We start from the raw sequence: 16,801 nt of genomic DNA, 5'->3' as shown, positions 1-16,801 counted from the left end.
AGGAAGATATTTGCATTATTTGCCCCACAAAAGAATGGAACTATGACTAACACTTCAAAAATACTTTGTATTTCCAAGGATCTCAATAAATATTTGCTAATTTAATCTCCTGGCATTTCTTACAGATTACTAAAATCCTAAAATAAAGGTCCAAATGTCCATGCTTAACTGAATACTGAAACATAATCCAAACAAGCACACTACTATTATAGCACATCACAAGCATAATCCAAAAAGCATGGTGTAAAAAGTATCGTATTGGTTTTCTAGTAAGTTTGCTGTCCACTCCAGAAAACCAACCCTTAACCTATCCTTTTCAAAAATAAAGTACCTATCTTAACTACATGGATCTGAATATGGAAAATGTTAAAGTGATATAATAACCAACAGCCATCCTTTATTAACTGCTAGGTACAAGGGACCGTCCTAAGTGCTTTGTAAACACATTATTTCACTTAATCTTTCAACAACATAAAGTAGTGTCCATTATTTCCATCTTACAATGGAGGAAAATGAGGTGGAGAAAATGGCAGAAGTGTTTTAAGTAACAATTTCCAGGTAATTTCAATAAAAAATAACCGACAATATAAAAATGGTATATTTATCACCAACAAAAAGCTAATTAGAAAGGTACCAAAAATTTAATTTCCATTAGCCTCTAAAGTTTGTTCTTACTTCTGCTCTTTTCTAAATACATAGTCATTCACAAGTGATTTTCCTGCTGAACCCCTATCTATACAAAGCCTTAAAATAGGGTTAACTTACAAACAGCTGTGTTTACAAATTGGCAGTTAGAAGCTCAAAATAAAACTTCTCATTGAAATAGTGTTACAAATGGGGGTTACAGTTCCAGGGTAGCTCCTATAGTATATTTTTACCCATAATGTAACTGAATAGAAAAACCTAGGGACACCTGGGTAGCTCAGAGCCCTGGTGGCTCAGCTGTTTAAGTATCTGATTCTTGGTTTTGGCTCAAGACATAATCTCAGGGTCCCAGAACCCAGCCCCAAATCAGGTTCCATGCTCAGTGGGGAGTCTCTTTCTCCCCCACCCCATTTGCCCCTTCCCCGGCTCTAAAATAAACAAATCTTTAAGAAAGAAAAGAAAAATCTAAAATCTACATCATTACACCAACCATGTGGAAAACTATACTCCATATTTCTACACCAAGCCTATCGATAGCAAAACTATCTCTAGTGCTGGGAAAACTGAATATTCAAATGCAAAAAATGAAACTGATCCTTACCTTACAGTGTACAAAAAAACTAACTCAAAATGGATCAAAGACCCTAAGAGTTAAAGTCTCAGAAGAAAACAGGGGATGAGGGACGCCCGGGTGGCTCAGCGGTTTAGCGCCTGCCTTCGGCCCAGGGTGTGATCCTGGAGTCCTGGGATCGAGTCCCACGTCCGGCTCCCTTCATGGATTCTGCTTCTCTCTCTGCCTGTGTCTCTGCCTCTCTCTGTGTCTCTCATGAATAAATAAACAAAATCTTTAAAAAAAAAAGAAAAGAAAAGAAAACAGAGGATGAGCTCATGACACTGGATTTGGCAATGATTTCTTGGATAGGACACCAAAGCAACAAGCAACAAAAGAAAAAAATGATATACTGGACTACATCAAAGTTAAAAACTTTTGTGCATCAAAAGACACTATGAACAGTGAAAAGGTAACTATGAAAGAAAAGAAAATATGTGCAAATCATCTCTCTCATAAAGGTTTAAATATCCAGAATATATTTTAAAAACTCCTACAATAACAACAAATCAAGCAACCTGGTTCAAAACTGGGTAGAAGATTTGAACAGATATTTCTCCAAAGAAGATACACAAATAAGCACATCAAAAAATGCTGAACATCACTAATCATTAGAGAAATGCAAACCAAAACCACAATGAGATACCTCTTCATATTCATTAGGATGGCTATTATCAAAAAACAGAAAATAAGAGGTATCAACAAGGATGTGGAGAAACTGGAATCCTTGTACACTGCTGATAAAAATGCAAATTGATTCAGCCACTGTGGAAAGTACTATGGCAGTTCCTCAAAAAATTAAACATAGAATTACCATATGATCTAGCATTTCTACTTCTAGGTATATACTCTATAAAGAATTGAAAGCAAACAGATAATTGCATAGCCATTGCCACAGCAGCATTATTCACAACAGCCAAAAGGTGAAAGCAAAAGTGTCTATCAACAGACGGATGAGCAAAATGTGATATACATATACAATGGAATATTATTCAGCCCTAAAAAGGAAGAAATTCTGCAATATGCTACAACATGGATAAAACTTGGTAACATTATGCTAAGGAAAATAAATCAGTCACAAAAGGACAAATATTGTATGATTTCACTTACATGAGGTTCCTACTCAAATTCAGTAGAGACATAAAGTAGAATAGTGGTTGCCAGGGCCTGAGGGAAGGAGGGGAAAGAGGATTATTATTTAATAGATATGGACTTTCACATCAGGAAGAAAAAGTTCTAGAGATGGATAGTGGTAATGGCTGCACAAGATGAATGTACTTAATACCACCGAATTGTACATTTAAAAACAGTTAAAATGGAAAAAAAAACCACAGTTAAAATGGTAAATTTTATCTTATATTTAACCACAATTAAAAAGGAAAAAAAACTACAAATCTCCACTAATCCTTTTTTCTAAGCCACTAATGATAGTGTAAGGTAAAGGTTTCCAAGAGAGTAAGAGAGGGAGACTCTGGAATGGGAAAACAAAATCTCTTTCTAAAAAAATTTTTAACAAACTTCTGTATAAAGGGGAAGAACAACAGTACAGAAAAGGGGACTAAGTAAAATTTGCCCTCCTATTCTGCTGTTCATATATTTACTACTTATAAGAACTGACAAAATAACCTGTAGACTAAAAAATGGTGGACTGTCAGATATACAAAGTACAGAAATATTTCATCTAAATTTGAGATAAAAATTTTAGTATTTCCTGGTTTTTCTGGGCCTTTCAGGAAATGGAATGGAAAGATAAGCAGGGTTGGGAAAAAGAGGGGTTTGAGGAAAAGATAACAAAAACTGTAAAGGATGGGAGGGCCTGGGTAGCTCAGTCAGTTAAGTATCTGCCTTTGACTCAGATTATGATCTCCGAGACCTGGGATCAGGTTCTGGGATCGAGCGGCACGCACGTCATGCTCCCTGCTCGTCTGGGAGTCTGCCTCTGCCCCTCCCCCTGCTCATTTTTTTTTTCTCTCTCTCTCAAATAAATAATCAAATCTTTAAAATAAATAAATAAACAAACAAGACCTGAAAAGTTGCAAGGCCTGATTTAGCACAGAGGGGCAATTACTGAAAGAGATCCATTCTGATGTCCAGATACACAGAGCCTACTCTTGACTTAGACTGGACTTGGGACAACAGAGATATTCCTGAGTTCATCACCAGGCTAATAAACACAGATCAATAACTGTAATCTACCATGGGAAGAGAATAAGGAGCATTTACAGTCTGCATAGAGGTACAAGTACACAAGGACAGCCAAAAATTGAGAGTCAATCAGGAAAACTGAAAAACCCTTTCTCTCCTGCCTTCATTTCTAGCTTAAGCACAAAGTAACACTAGAGAAGTTTGAAATCAATCAATGATGCATTTAAAATACTCTTTGCAAAGAAAAATTCTTTGCAACAACAAAACCAAAACTCAGCTTATTCGGACTGCTACACTAAAAAAAATCCAGGTATGCAGTTTTCCAGGTATATATATTCTATCTACTCAGTCTTTACTGTCCTATTTATGATATCTAGTGTTCGATAAAATATTGCAAGACACACAAAAAAAGAATATACAACCCACTGTCAAGAGACAAAGCATTCAGCAGAACCAAAAATCAATGAGGTCAAAAACAGAAAACTCAATGAAATCAAAAGCTGATTTTTAGAAAAGATCAATAAATTGATAAACCTCTAGCAAGACTAAGGAAAAAAAGACACAAATTACAAATATCAAGAATGGGAAGGTGAAAATCACTACACACCCCGCAGACGTAAGAACAATATTGGAATGTTATAAACTTTATGTCCATATATTCAACAATTTAGATGAAAGTCAAATTCTTAAAAAAACATGAACACAAGAGATCACACAAGAATAGGTAACCTGGGGATCCCTGGGTGGCGCAGCGGTTTGGCGCCTGCCTTTGGCCCAGGGCGTGATCCTGGAGACCCGGGATCGAATCCCACATCAGGCTCCCGGTGCATGGAGCCTGCTTCTCCCTCTGCCTGTGTCTCTGCCTCTCTCTCTCTCTCTCTGTGTGACTATCATAAATAAATAAAAATTAAAAAAAAAAAAAAGAATAGGTAACCTGATCAGCCCTATATCTATCTATAAAAATTCAAATTATAGGACAAGTGTTCAACACAGGGGTGCAGATGAGTTCACTGTAGAATCCTACCAAACATTTAAAACAAAAACACCAAATCTACAAACTCTTTTAGAAAACAGAAAGGAACACTTCCCAACTCATTTTCATGAGGTCAGCATTACCCTGATAACAAAATTAAATGGTACATATTAACTGGGCCAAATACCAGTCAGATACTGCCTACTCAACACTTGCAATAACCTAATATTATTATTTAAACTTAAAATGTAAAAGGAAGAATTTTGAATATGCACATACTGCCTCATCTTGATAATTCTATTTATGTTAGAATTTAACATATCCTTTAAGTTCTCTGGAGCTCCATTACTAGATAAGTTCTTTCCTATTATCAGTAATATAGAATAAAACAAGATTGGGAAATGAGTACACTATGGAAATAAATACTACTAACGACAATGACACATTAAGGGTGCAAACTCCTGATGTTGCAGAAGGGGGTGAGTATATAATGTAAAACGTTTCCACTTCTTCAACATTTAAACCAGATCTCATTTCAGGAATAGAAAAAACTGATTGCTCATCAATCTAAAACTGGGCAATGAACTTCGCTTTCTATTTACCTGCAGGCCAGTTAAAAGGATTGGGAAAGTTGTGAGGGTGTGAAAAGAAAAGCCTCTTCCAGGGATGCCTGGGTGGCTCAGTGGTTTAGCATCTGCCTTCCGCTGAGCGTGATCCTGGAGTCCCAGGATGGAGTCCCACATTTGGCTCCCTGCATGGAGCCTGCTTCTTCCTCTGCCTGTGTCTCTCATGAATAAATAAATAAAATCTTAAAAAAAAAAAAAAAAGCCTCTTCCAAATGCTCACTACCAATTACAAAGTTAATTCTGCTAGTTTCTCTATCACCTCTAAATTTCAGATTCACATCCAACAGCCTTCTCAACACTTCTCAACACACTCAACATGTGGCACCGCAAATTCAACTTACCCAAAACTGAACTCACTTTTCCACCCTCATTCACAGACTTGCTCTTCCTACTATATATTTCCTACTATATTCCTATTTTAAAAGCTTATTTATTTAAGCAATTTCTACACCCAGTGTGGGGCTCAAACTCACAAAGCCAAGATCAAAAGCCACATGCGTGCTCTAACGACTGAGCCAGCCAGGACCCCCTCCTACATGCTTGATCACAAGTAATGCTACTGCCATCTATCTAATCAACCAAACCAGAAATCATCCTAAACATCCTGCTCATTCCTCCTCTCCCTTGTCCCCCAGAGAGTCAATCGTCACATCCTGATGATTTTACCTCTAAATCATTTCTCAGTCTGTCCCCTTTAAATCCATCCTCCACACTCCACAAATCTGCCTGTTCCTTCTCATTAACTGCCTTCAAAATAAAGACTGAACTCTGGCATATATATATATAAAACCCTACACGATCTACCTCTCCAAGCCTTTTTTCATTGCTATTTGCTGTGCCACTCTTTGCAGTCCAATAGTAATAGTTTCCTGCCACGTTGTGCTGTATGTATCCTGCTTCTGCTTTTCTCTTTACCACAAACATTCTTTCAACTAATTCTTACCTTCATCACTGAAAGCTTGGCTCAAGTATCATGCACTCCAGTAAGTTAAGTAACCACCTCCACATCCCTAAGCCTATGTAAACCTGTGATTATCGCTACCTAAGCTCTTAACAAATCCTATTGAAATAATTTATGTATCTTTAATTATACTAGACTGTAAGAGTCTTGAAGGCAAAAGTCTTATCTGTAACTCCAGTAACCTGGCACAAAAGAAAATTCAAACTCTGTTGAACTACACCATAATTTTTCTCATTTTCCTCAGAGACCAGAGAAAAAACTATGTCACTAAAACATAAACAATCCTCACTGCAGCAATCAATTCTTACTCACAAAAAAAAAAAAGAACTATAAATAAAACTAAAAATGTTTCTTCCTCATAAGATTTCCTTCCTCTTCACAAAATCCCTGATTCCAAGCAATATCTGAAGCAAACAATTACAGTTACAAATTATCTTGTGTTAACAAGATTATAATAATGCTACAAGCATAAATTCAGTTAATAATTTGCTACTGAGGTCTTTAGTGCACAAATTTCTATCAAAACAACAAAACAGCACACTACATATAAAAGATTCTTAACAAATTATCTAGGACTAGCCTAATGTACATCCTTTAAACAAGTATTTGCTGAATGAAGCAGAGAAGAGGGAAATAAAAGTGGGTAATAAGTATAAAGAAAACTATAAAAAGATTAGATATCAAGCTTTAAAGGAAAAGTCTGGGTTTTCCCATTAAATCTAGATATACGTAATTTTATAAGTTGGCAATATAAAGAATATATGCATGCAAGGTTATGGAGTAGCCTCCTAAGGGAGTTATTGAAGGATAATAGGGAAGTATCAGTCCTGAATCTTACCATTAGTTAAGTGTGACACTGATCAACCAATGATTAAGTGATCATGCAATCATTCTAGCATTTGATTTCAACAGAAGTTTTGGGTTTTTTTTAAGGTTTTATTTATTTATTCATGAGAGACAGAGAGAGAGGCAGAGACACAGGCAGAGGCAGAGGCAAGCTCCATGCAGGGAACCCGATGTAGGGCTTGATCCCAGGACTCCAGGATCACACACTGGGCCAAAGGCAGACACTTAACTGCTGAGCCACCCAGGCATCCCTGATTTCCTCAACAGAAGTTGTTACTGGACATCAGTTCTATGCATTTCACTACATGTAAATTTTACCTTAAAAAAAAAAAAAAAAGAGAGCTGCCAAAATGGGAAATGAGTCATTAATTAATCTGAGCTGTTTTCATCCTTCCATTACATACAACTCATCCCACAGCACCCTAATTAAGACAAACATTTACTACATGGTAAGTCTTCAGAATGGCTCATCATTAATAAAACAAAGACTTTACTGGACTAGATGACCCCTTTGGTCTCCTCTAGCTCTAGATTTCCAAGGGTTTGTTAATTTATAGTGTTATAAATGGTATCACTACTAAATTTATACTCATGAGAGAAAAAGCTAAAAATCACTGCCTTCATTGATACCAAATAACATTTTCAAAAGTGTCAGCATCTATTTTCATGATCTATATTTCTAGCCTGACTAATCTGAAATCAACAGCTTCAGATATTACAACTGTCCACTTTAATCTCCACTTCACCCCTAAGCCTTCATTAAATGATTTCAGAGAGGAAGAGATTTCTCTGTCCCTCCTACTTAACACCTAATAAAAGTCAAAAATCAATTAGAGCAGAAAGAATAAGTAGAGGAGTATTACACAAGCATCAACTCTACTACAAAAAGAGTTTTCAGGGCAGCCCGAAAACTCAGCTCAGCTGTTTAGCGCTGCCTCCAGCCAAGGGCCTGATCCTGGAGACCGTGGATCGAGTCCCACGTCGGGCTCCCTGCATGGAGCCTGCTTCTCCCTCTGCCTGTGTCTCTGCCTCTCTCTCTCTCTGTATCTCTCATGGATAAATAAATAAAATCTTTAAAAAAAAAAAAAAGTTTTCATCAAATACTTCCCCCAAAAAAGCATGTGATAAAGACAGGTGGTCTTTTGGAGTTATTACTATTTTTGATGTATGACTTTCTCTTTTTTATTAACATTGTAAAATTCTTCAAAAACTACTAAATATAATAAACTTATAACCAAAAGCACTTATCAAAATATAGAGAATATATAAAAAATAGAAGAGCTGCTGAGTTAGGTTGATAAAATTATGAGGATTTTTTCCTCTCAAAATTTTCTTTGATGAACAACAACAAAGAATGCTTTTTCTAAATCCATGATCAATTATTTTTCTCTAGAGAAATAAAATATGTGGACTGTTAAATTAGTGATGACTGAAACACTCTGAGAATAGAGGGCATTATTCAGTTTGTTAATCACTGAAAAAACTTACTAAGGCACAGTCATTCAGATATATGTTTTAAAATACTACTAGTGGTACCCCACTTAAAACCTTGTATGTCCTCAGTAGAAATATCCTTAGGGCAAAATCAATATATATTATATATCCTGCTGAGGACATTTTTATATTTCTTTTTTTTTAATTTTATTTATTTATTCATGAGACACACACAGAGAGAGAGAGAGAGAGAGAGAGGCACAGACACAGGCAGAGGGAGAAGCAGGCTCCATTCCATGCAGGGAGCCTGATGTGGGACTCGATCCTGGGTCTCCAGGACCACACCCGGGACTGAAGGTGGCGCTAAGCCACTGAGCCACCCAGGCTGCCCTGTATTTCTTTCACCTAATCTTTAACAACAGTAATTTGAAGATTGTTTTAACTACCATCAATAAATATGATTTAAACATCTTGTAAAAAGAGCATTCGGGCAGCCCGAGTGGCTCAGCAGTTTGGTGCCGCCTTCAGCCCAGGGTGTGGTCCTGGAGACCGGGGATCGAGTCCCGCATCGGGCTCCCTGCATGGAGCCTGCTTCTCCCTCTGCCTGTGTCTCTGACTCTCTCTGTGTGTCTCTCATGAATAAATAAATAAAATCTTAAAAAAAAAAAAAACATTCAACTACATGGTATGAAAAAAATTCCTATCAGTAACACTTGATGGAGTGGTTCTCCACTCAGCAGGAGGTCTGCTTCCCCCTCTCCCTCTGTGCACTCTATCACTCTCTCAAATAAATAAATAAAAATTCTTTAAAAAAAATACATTTACAGTACCTGAAATAATCCCTACTATTATTATACCACATTCCAAGGAAAAGTTAGTCATTTTGATGGAGATAAACTAAAGACAAGATCTATGAAGAGTGAACTTTTAAGTAAACTCCACCCCCAACATGGGACTTGAACTCACACCCCAGAATCAAAAGTCTCACATGCCCTAATGATTTCAATAGAAATTCACCTGGCTGGCAGTGGGTAAGCTCACGACTCTTGATTTTGGGGTCGTGGTTCAAGCCCCAGGTTGGGGGCAAAGACTACATAAAAACTAAAATCCAAATAAACAAATAACTTGTCAAAGACAAGGTATAATCATAATTCTCTAAGAGAACTACATTTTGTTTGCTATAACTAAAAAAATAAGGTAGACTCTCAATAAGGAAAAGTGCTTGATTGTTTGAAATGTGATTGTGAATATTTTTCAAATAATTTTTATTAGTACCTCAGAAAATTAAAGGATTATATAATTACCTTATTTAACAAAATATACTAAAACAGGTACTTGTAAGGTCAGTGAAAGGGGGATGCCTGGGTAGCTCAGCGGGTGAGCATCTGCCTTTGGTTGAGGGCGTAATCCCGGAGTCCCAGGATCGAGTCCCACATCAGGCTCCCTGCAATGGAGCCTGCTTCTCCCTCTCCCTCTGCCTATGTCTCTGCCTCTCTCTGTCTCTCATAAATAAATAAAATCTTAAAAAAAAAAAAAGGGGGGGTCAGTGAAAGGTTAATCATTTTCAATGAAACAGGATAATCATACATATTTGGGGAATACCAGGAAGAAAACAATTATTACTAAAACAAATAATCATAGTTTTTTTTTCTCAACTAAAAAGATACTTATGTGTTCTGGATATTTTTCTTTTAAAGAGTAATATACTCTTTGGAGCACATGGGTGGCTCAGTCAGTTGAGCATCTGCTTTTGACTCAGGTCATGATCTCTTGGTTCTGGGATGGAGCCCCCCATCTGCTTCTCCCTCACCCTTTGTCCTCCCCCACCCCGCAATTGTGCAATCTCTCTCTCTCTCACACAAATTAATAAAATCTTTTTAAAAAAGTAACATACTTTTTTCAATAAGGCATACTTCTAAATTCCTAATTAAAGATTAAACTGGTCAACCTGAGAAACTTAAACTATCGTTATGCTGCTAATAGGGTCTTAATCTTCCCCCTCTTATTTACTTTTAGCAATATCTCTGCTTTTTTACTTCCCAAAGAATTTTTTTTAAGATTTTATTTATTTATTTGAGAGAGAGAGAACATGAGCAGAGGGAGGGGCAGATGGAGAAGCTGAGCAGGAATCAGATGCGGGACTCAATCCCAGGACTCCAGGATCATGGCCTGAGCTGAAGGCAGATGATCAACTGACTAAGCCACTCAGGTGCCCCTCAAAGAATTACTTGATATGGAAGAATTTAATCCAAAAAAAGAAAACATTCTTCCTGAAAGATATAAACAACTATTACTAAATATTAATCTCTATTATCTATGCAGTATTCAAGTGCCTTTATTTTTAAAAAGATTTTATTTATTAGAGAGCATGCGCAAGGGGGGGGGGAGTGGCAGGCAGAGGGAGAGGGAGAAGAAGCGGGCTCCCTACTGAGCAGGGAGCCTGATGTGGGGCTCCATCCCAGAACCTTGGGATCATAACCCAAGCCTAAGGCAGATGCTTATTAACAACTGAGCCACTCAGGTGGCCCTTAAGTCCCTTCTAATACTACAGCTTTAAGTTTCTTTAAAGTAGTAAACACATTTCCTTATACTAAAATTATTACAGCTCTTATGAAAACATGATTGCTAAAACCTCAAGTTAAAGTACTGCTGATGATTCATGTTTAATCTAGACATACTTCCTTTCCTACAATCTCTCTAAATAAATACAGGAGAATTTATGAATACCATAAAACATGGGATTCAAAATATACTCAAATGGTCTATTGTGACCTTATAATAAAGTTAAAAGACTTATTACGTAAAAATTTTACAACACTACTTTTTAAAAATGGCATATTAGTGTTTCCCTACACTCTTTTTTTTTTTTTTTTTTTTAAGATTTTGTTTATTTATTCATGAGACACAGAGAGAGAGGCAGAGACACAGGCAGAGGGAGAAGCAGGCTCCATGCAGGGAGCCTGATGTGGGACTCGATCCGGGGTCTCCAGGATCACGCCCTGGGCTGAAGGTGGCGCTAAACCGCTAAGCCACCCAACCCAGGCTGCCCTCCCTTCATTCTTCTAAACCGTATTAACTGGGGGACCTAGAGATGAGGGAAGCAAACAAAAGGGCTAGCCAAACCAATAAGCCATATTTGTCCTTAAGATTCTACCATTCTTCTTTAGCCCACACTTAGTCTTACCCCTCATTACTGTCAGATTCACAAGATTCGTAAAGGACCCCAAGAAACCCAAGCTTCTCACTACAACTCAACCCTTATCATGCCTTTTCCCGCTAAACAGTGTTCCTATATGCCACACCTCTCCTGATCAGTGAGTGCATAAAATCTTACTTCTACATTCCACTGCCTCTGAACCCTCACCTGTTTGTGGTATCAGCAAGTTTATTTGATAAACTAATATGGGATAATATTACCAATAAAAGACAACAGTTTAAATTTTCTCCAGAGAATTTGTGATTTTAAACATTATTTTATTTATTTATTTGAATTTAGCATTATATGGTTTCACTCATACAGGGAATATAAGAAATATCAATAAGTCATTTTAAAAATGAATTCCATAACACACCAGACACAAAGTTTGGCACTGGCAATTCTCAAATTATGCTACACAGTCAACCATCTAATCTACCTATCTGTAATGTAGATCCAATTACAATTTAATACAGTTTAAACTAAAAATTAATGTAGTCATATACAACCAGTAGGGAATATATGTCTGGCTTAGATATATGCCTCGTGGCAAATGTCAAGTAAGTGATAACTAAAATTATGACTGTATGGTTTTATCATAAGTCTTATATCTGTTAAATCTTCTCACTTTCAAAGTAGAGCAAATGACTCTCTGTAGCTAATCCAGTTCAAACAGGTAACTTTCTTTTAATTTCTTAAAATTTTTACGTAATCTCTATATATCTCTAATGTGGGGTTTGAACTCATGACCCCAAGACCAAGAGTTGCGTGCTCTACCAACTGGGTCAAGCAGGCCCCTAAAATGGTCAGGTAACCTTTTAACCCACCCAGAAAAATTACCTTAGCACACCATATATGAGGACTTTTTCAGAACATTTGATACTTATGACTTTACAGTGTCTTTTCTACTTTATGATTTTTCACAACTTGGTCAATTACAAATATAATTACACAGTTTACTTCAAATTCTAACAAACCACTTTATTCTTTATTGCATTAATCCAAAGTACAGTCTCTTATGACTGAGATAATTTAATACCATTTCATTCCATCTGCAATTAATCCTATAGTTAGTTACAAGTCTAGAGCCTCACGTGTCTTTCTGAACAACAGATCCAAGTTTTTTTTAAAACCAGAATAGGGGCAGCCCCAGTGGCTCAGCAGTTTAGTGCTCCTTCGGCCCGGGGTGTAATCCTGGAGACCCGGGATCGAGTCCCATGTCCGGCTCCCTGCATGGGGCCTGCTTCTCCCTCTGCCTCTCTCTCTCTCTCTCTCTCTCTGTGTGTGTGTGTGTGTGTGTGTGTCTGTCATGAATAAATAAATAAAATCTTTAAAAAAAGAAAAAAAAACAGAAGAGTATGGATTTTGTATTATAATAATCTTGTGAAGAAACCTCTAGACAGAATCTCAAACATAAGAATAGTTAGATAAATTTGGGGAAGAGCAAACTTCTCCAATTCTTAATTTCTTAACAGTGGAAAAAGAATAACATTACTAGCTCAAATGAAATGCCTGAGACATTATATTGAATATTATAAAACATACCAATCCTATTCAGTTTTTCCATACAATCCTATTTGGAATTTCTATACACCTACAAGTCCACAGAGATTATTAAGGTCTATACCACTTAGAGCTTTTACTTTCTTTCAACTCCTACTGAGAAGAATATGAAAAGAGCACAGGTACTGTATGAACATAGAATTAAAACAATTTGGGAGAGTTTTTTAAGACAAAATCTACACACAATCCTTACTCAGCTATCTGTAAACCAAATTTTATTAAAAACATTAATGTTTAAAAAAAATTAATGCTTTATAAACTACCCAAAAAGGTCATTAAAGTAGAGATTAAAACCTTCGCAAATCAAATAATTTATTCTACATTCTTTTAAGTCACATATTTGGCCCTATTCTTTAAACAAATAGGCTCAGCAAGTATCCAATATGCCCTCATCTCCACTTCCCACCCACTCTTCTTTTGCTCCTGGAAGACAAGTATGAGGTTCAATTCAATCCTAAAAGACTGCTTCACCTAAGAGCTACTTTTGCCTTGACTTTCTTTATGACCTTGGGGGGAATCTACCAAAAGACAATTATAATGATGTTGTTTATCACTGAAATTTAATCCTAATATGCTAACATTAGTAAAGTCATCTAAACTAAACCTAGAAAAGCGAAAAAAACCTTTGAGTTATAAACATTGACTGATATGTAACATAAGCCACATTTAAAAAATTTAGCTAGTTAAGGGAAAAATACGAAGGCCTCAAATTCAACAATATTGAAAAACAAATTCTGAAAAACACCAACTGACTCTACTTTTCTCTATGGACAAATGGTTTGCAATATAAGAAAAAAGGTGGGGGGGGGGCGGAATGAAACTAGCCTTAACTACCGGTTCCTTGCTTTTGTAAGGATTACAGGTGGACAACAAACGAAGAATTTAAAACTTGGCAAAGAATGGGGAAACTGTATGTAAAGAAATCTACAATCTGAAAATTACTAAGATAAATCTATCTTTTAAGTACTAATTTGTATATCCTTATTGGGCAGTAATCATGGTACCGCTTTATTAGCGCTAGAAGGATAAATCCTTGCCTAGGAGGAACATTTACTAAGTACATTTCATTTCAAGATCTTAGGGCAGTTTACGAGCAGTATCTCTTTAGGCTTCCCTAAGGTACTCTAAAGTGCTTAACATCATTCACACATCCAGCCACCACTAGGGTGAGAAGTAAATAAACACGATTTACTTATGCAATTATTTACCACAGAATTCTAGTCAAGAATGAAAAAGTAAACATGCACATAGTCATTTAATACCCAAGGAAAGCGGCGACTACTACGGCCGATAAGATTCACCCTTAATTGACCACTACAGAAACCACAGGCCTTCCACATGGGCTGTCCTTTACTACCACTCCTGATTCGAAAAAGTAACAATGTCAAGTCAACATTTCAACAGTACAGAAGATAAACAGAACTTGATGAAATATCTAATTCCAGATCCTCGAAAGATGTTTATAAAAACTGAGATAGAGCAACGCCCCCCTAAAAGCACCCTACTAGAAAGAATGAAATATCGAAAACATCAGGTGGGCCAAGGTTAGAAAAGCTGATCTAACCCAACTACCCAGAGGGACCACAGGGTTTGGGACTAGGAACGTGAGATCGGGGTGGGGGTGGGTAGCAAAGTGAAATCTAACCCCAGAAATCACAACACAGGCCGCAGCCCGGGAGCTGAAGCTGGCGGGAAGTGAGCTCCCTTTCTGTTCCCAGGGGAAAGTCCAGAGAAGAGCGGCTCCACACCGCGCACTTACAGGGCGCCAATGGTGCATGCCTACCAAGGCGCCGAGCCGCTGGAGAACCCGGTTGGGAAGGGGAGGAGACCCCGGCAGACGGCCCTGGAAGAGGAGGACTAAGGTTGGAAGCAGCGGCAGTGTCTGGACGAGGGGGATTACCTAACTGTGACGACAGAGAAGTGTCCTCAGGCTCCGGCGATGGTCCCGACTGCGCAATGTGTGGTGTCTTTCCCGCTTAGCCCGCAGCAGCAACAGAACCAGCTCCTTCAGCCAGTCGCCATTTCCCGCCTACCGACCTGCTGCACCGCACGGACAGAGACCCGGATGGAAAGCGGCCTCTCCGCGCAGGCGCCTTGGCTTCCTCCTCCCCCTCCCGCCACAATTCCGCGAGGTGGGAGGGAAGGAATGCGGGAGGCTTCAGCGGCAAAGAAAAAAAAAAAAAAAAAAAAAAAAAAAAACCCAAACCAAACCAAAACAGAAAACAAAAAACAAAAAGCCCCCACAAAAACAAAAACAAACAAACAAACAAAAAAACAACTTTTAGTTCCGTAAAGGGCCTAGGAGTTCCTGCCGCCAGAAGAAACTCACAAACCCGATTCTTGACAAAAATTGAACGCAGACCCTTAGGACCGAATGGAGGAACAAGGACAAAACCTATGAGGCTACACCAGGGCCCGGGGGATATTTGTACTTTAGGGGCCTCCGTAGCTGGCTGTGTAGTGATTGCAGGAGGAGTAGGGAGTAAAGCGTTGGGAGTGAAGAGGCGGGGATCCGAAGGACGGTTTTTCCTCCCGCTGCTAACGGAACTGCTTAGGCAGGGCTGGGAGGGGGAGCGCGCCCTCGCCCGGGAGGCGGGGCTTAGGAACGCGGCGCTCGCCCTGGCCGCTGGGGTTTAGCAACCCGGGCGCGCCAGGTGGGTGGGGCCAAGCGGGACAGGGTGGGACTAACGCCTTGGCGCGCTGGAGGAGGTCGTGTGCAGGGAGCGCTGCCGGAGGCCGTGGTGAGACGAATCCTTCCTTCTTTCCAGGGATCCGGGTGGCCGTTGAAGGTCCTCTTTCCAGCGCTCTGCCTAGAGAGCATAGCAGTCGCTTGTGGATCTGCCATGCACACCCACGCCGTTCGACTCCACGCGATGTCGGCGGTGGTCCTTCCGAGAAGCCAGATCGTTCAGACAACTGGGGTCCTACCTGCATTACTGAGTCTATCTAAGGACCGACCGTCAGCCTCACGGGGTGGAAATGTGTCAATCCAAGCGCCCAGCCCTAGTGGAATATCAGAAAACCGAGTGTAGTGGTTGGAAGAGCATCATCTCTTTGCTAAAACTCTTGGGCCATTCACGTTATTCAATCAAGAAACATTTACTGAAAAAAACACAGGGTGTGAGGACCATACTAGATGCGAGGGATACAAGGCAGACGTGGACCCTGCCTTCCCAGAGTTCATGGTCTATTGAAGACAAACAAGTAAACAATTTAAATACAGCTAAAATGACCACAAGGAGTTCTTGACAGGCGTACAACTGAGTGAGGGTTTGAGATGGCTTTCATGAGATGATGGCGTGAAGAATCGATGTTAGAAGGGAAGTGTCTAGGTAAAGGAAACGACAGATGGAAAAATCCAAAAATGAAATTGCACTGAGCAATTAGGGAAGTAGTTCTGTGCACCAGGGATACAGGAGTTGAGGGGAAGATAGTGGAGAGAGATGAGACGCAGGTAAGCAGAGAATCTTGTGAATCTGGTGGTTTCAAAGTGTGGAGGAGGTGGGTTGTCTCCTGATAGCCTTATATACTACAGATCCTGTCAGAGCTCAGAGTTCATTTGTACCAGGTCTCTTCCTAATACAAGAATGCTCTAAATGAGACATTGACAGGACGTGGTGTAACTGTGTGCAGAACTGGTATTAGTCCACAAAATAATTGAAAATCAACAAACAGTTACTGATTATCCAGTGTGTATCACGGAAAGCAATTAGAATATAGACTAAACAATTACCCCCAATTGATTACCAAAATAATTTTTAAATCAGGTAAAAATTGGAAATATTTCTGAAAAAAGTTGTTC

General features: G+C 38.7%; 1 protein-coding gene across 12 annotated transcripts in view; it reads right to left on the bottom strand.

Moving 5' to 3' along the window:
• CTDSPL2 (CTD small phosphatase like 2) overlaps positions 1–15,521 on the bottom strand; it is an 88,992-nt gene extending 73,471 nt beyond the window's left edge. Inside the window, exons 1-3 of one of the 12 annotated variants that reach the window (XM_072808196.1) lie at positions 14,900–15,109; positions 2,366–2,422; positions 1,247–1,490 (exon numbers count right to left, since the gene is read on the bottom strand). The gene's annotated coding sequence lies outside the window, so the exon portion shown is untranslated. The other 11 variants (XM_072808187.1, XM_072808193.1, XM_072808195.1 and 8 more) reach the window with 11 other exon arrangements.
• Between the last annotated feature and the right edge of the window lie 1,280 nt (positions 15,522–16,801).

Source organism: Canis lupus, chromosome 32 (genome assembly GCF_048164855.1).
Source record: "Canis lupus baileyi chromosome 32, mCanLup2.hap1, whole genome shotgun sequence".
Classification (NCBI taxonomy): Eukaryota; Metazoa; Chordata; class Mammalia; order Carnivora; family Canidae; genus Canis; species Canis lupus.
The sequence above is the reverse complement of the archived record's forward strand: the minus strand, read 5'-3'. Positions and strand labels throughout refer to the sequence as shown.